Below are 3,835 nucleotides of genomic sequence, written 5' to 3' on the forward strand. Positions count from 1 at the left end.
TATGCTTTTTTCTTATCATTATATATATATATATATATATATATATATATATATATATATATATATATATATTTTTTTTTTTTTTTTTTTTTTTTTATGGTACTGGGGATAGAACTCAGGGCACTCGGCCACTGAGCCACATCCCCAGCCCTGGTTTATATTTTATTTAGAGAAAGGGTCTCGCTGAGTTGCTTAGTGCCTTGCTTTTGCTGAGGCTGGCTTTGAACTTGTGATCCTCCTGCCTCAGCCTCCAGAGCCTTGGGGATTACAGGCGTGTGCCACCATGCCTGGCTGGTTGATAACTTTTTATAAAGCATTTACATTATATTACATATTAGAAGCAATCTAGAAATGCTTTAAGGTATGTAGGAAGATGTGCATAGGTTATATGTAAATACTATGCCATTTTGTTTAAGGGACTTAAGTGTCTATTGAAAGACCTAAGCAAGCTCATTCTACTTGGGACCTCATTTTGCTCTGAAACTTAGCCTCTGACCTACTGCAGTCCTAAAGTCAGGAAAATACCACAGAAAAGCTCTGTGGAAACATTTCTCGAAAAAGCTGCAGATGGTGATCACCTAAGATAGGCCAAGATATCGAAATATCTGAAATTCCAGATGACCCCCACCTAGGTGTGGTGACCAATATCTAAACTAGAAGCCCTGCAGCTTGGCACGTACCCCCCTTGCGACACCCTCACGGTTTAAACCCATCAATTTTAAGTGCGTCAACCCCTTGAACTAACCAATAATCCTTTCCAGATTCTTTCCCACCACTTGATACGCTAATCATGTTTTAGAGTTGTTTTATGATTTTCCCGCGGTGTGTGATGATTTGCTAAGAGATGCTATGATGTATGTGGGGTCCCTGCCTTCTCTAAAGAAGGTATAAAACTGCTGCAAACCCTGGGCATAACACTATGGATCATGGCTTCCTCCCGGGTCCTGAACCAGTTCCCCATGGGCACTGGATGTTAGAGGCTTCTGTGTGTATTTGGTCTGGGACGCTTAGGTGGGGGCATTTTGGAGCGAGGATCACTGTGCCAGGCTCTCTGGGCTGGGGCCTCATCCACCAAGGGTTATTAAATAGTGGGGGATGGGCCTGCCACAGGCCACTCTCTGAGTCAGTCCTTTAGATAACGGGAGGACAGGAGTGAGAACCCTTGTTCTCCCAGGGAAAGCTGCGTGCTCCTGCTGTTGGGGGTTTTGTGTGCCTCATTGTGTATGAACTTGAGGGTCATGACGTTTTCTGAGGAAGGCAGGGACAGATCCTTCCTAGTCTCCAGGCTGCCTGTCTGTGGAGAACAGGGAGTAGCTGCTGTGAGGGCCTGACCGCCACCACCCTCTGCCCCCACCTTTGTTTAAGCCAGCAGTCAGATTTTCCCATGTGGAAATAACCTTTCTTCCTTTCTCAATTCAAGTGGTCAAGCAGGGTCGACCTCATCTACTGAAGCGTGTCCCTTGTCTCTGGCCAGTAACGGGCCCCAGCCCCTGGTCACCATATAGACTGATAGACAGATATGGGAGCATTCTGTCAGGAATGGGGTTGCTAGCTGGCCCAGGACAGGACTGTGGACACAGCTTGCCTGAGTGGAACCAGCCCAAGAACACCAGCTCTGGGGGACAGCGGGAGGCCCTTGGCCTGAATTTGCTGTGTCTGGTGCTAGCCACACCTCTAGGCTTTAGAGTTCTCCTGAGAGCTTCGATTCCTTCAGCTCAGCCAGTCTAATTGGGTGGCTGCACCTGAGGGGCCGAAGCTTGAAACAGGAAGTGCCTCGGTTTGATAACTTAGGTGATTAGCATTGTACTAGAGTGACCTCTGCGACAAATTCAGTTACCACATGGTCCAGCTAGCACTGCTGAGAGCCAAGCTCTGCCCCTTGAACGGCACCAATAAAAGCAGGATTCAGAGAGCCAGAGTACCTGACTCCAGACCCTTCTTCATGCAAGTGGAGTGATTTGGTGAGCTTCCTAGTGATGATGGATCAGCCCTGTCATCTCTAAGAATCAAATGTTCTGGAAAGAGTATAGGTGGATCTATAAATTTGCTAGAAAACAAAGTATTTTGACACTTTTGCCAGCCTGTGTCCTGAATTGCACTGAAGTAATTGGTGTACTGGAACTGCTGGGAAACATGATCCAGTCATCGAAACCAAGTGGACTGTGGACCAAATACATTGTTTTAAATCACAGAGAGTTTTTAAAGGGAGTTAAAGTTGGCAGCAAAAACTTTCAAAAGAAATTGACTGTACCACTGAAAAGTAGCACGATAGTAATTTATTTCCTGGGAAGTAATTGTGACAATAAATGAAAAGCTTTCATCAAAGTCTTTCAGGATGAACAGAGCCTAAGTAGGTACTAATTTGATTTCAGAATTTTGTTATTTTAAAGCAATTTATAACAGAACCAATTTCAGTTATGCATTTTGATACAATATGGTGTGGGAAGCAAATTAAACTTATGACACAGAGGAGGTGGGAAATGTGTTCTATGAATAAATTTGAAGCTTCCCAGATGCCCTTCAATAGATGAATGGATAAAAAAAATGTGGCATTTATACACCATGGAGTACTACGCAGCACTAAAAAATGACAAAATCATAGAATTTGCAGGGAAATGGATGGCACTAGAGCAGATCATGCTTAGTGAAGCTAGCCAATCCCTAAAAAACAAATACCAAATGTCTTCTTTGATATAATGAGAGCAACTAAGAACAGAGCAGGGAGGAAGAGCAGGAAGAAAAGATTAACATTAAACAGATACATGAGGTGGGAGGGAAAGGGAGAGAAAGGGAAATTGCATGGTAATGGAGGGAGACCCTCATTGTTTTACAAAATTACATATAAGAGGTTGTGAGGGGAATGGGAAAATAAACAAGGAGAGAAATGAATTACAGTAGATGGGGTAGAGAGAGAAGATGGGAGGGGAGGGGAGGGGGGATAGTAGAGGATAGGAAAGGTAGCAGAATACAACAGTCACTAATAGGGCATTATGTAAAAATGTGGATGTGTAACCGATGTGATTCTGCAATCTGTATTTGGGGTAAAATTGGGAGTTCATAACCAACTTGAATCTATTGTATGAAATATGATATGTCAATAGCTTTATAATGTTTTGAACAACCAATAAAAAAAATAAATTAAAAAAAAAATAAATAAATTTGAAGCTTGTCTGCTTGATCCAAAGACAGATTGGGATATCTATCAATATCACAAGGGAGAAATCTCTCCCTGGCCTTATAATCAAATAAAAATTTCCAAATTTTCCACTTTAGGTTGTGGAGGCTGGCAATTCTGACAGAAGTTCAAAGATCAATATTTCTTATGGAGCTGGAATCGAGGTCCTGAAATATTTCCAAAGTTTTGATTGTCATTGAGATAACAATAATGTAAAAAATAGGATATAACTCAAGCCTGTCTTTAAGGGCAATTACATTTACACAGAAAATATTCTTCAAGAGTAAAGCATCACTGAATCCTGGTGCATAAATCTCTCAGATCTAACCTCCACAGCCTTTTTTTATTTTCCAACTAGTGATACATAACTCACTACTTTTTAAAATACATGTAATTATTGTATAGTGGAACGGAGTTAGACTACTAGACCCTTAAGGACATAAAGTTTATGAGCTTAGAAGTCACATTTGAAGTAGTGTTAATGACAGCTTGGAAATGAAAACCGAGACAATTAAACATCCGGAGGCCTGACTTTGTTTTGGAGTGCCTTCAAAGAAAACGTTTGTAATAGCTTTCTCCCATTAGTCATACTTGGTCCAGCCGACACACAACACAAGTACCATTCTCCATTCTTCAAATTCTTACAGGATGGATGCTGTG

This window comes from Marmota monax, unplaced genomic scaffold (genome assembly GCF_021218885.2).
Source record: "Marmota monax isolate L192 unplaced genomic scaffold, Marmota_monax_Labrador192_F-V1.1 WCK01_AAM20220418_F8-fsc00026, whole genome shotgun sequence".
Classification (NCBI taxonomy): domain Eukaryota; kingdom Metazoa; phylum Chordata; class Mammalia; order Rodentia; family Sciuridae; genus Marmota; species Marmota monax.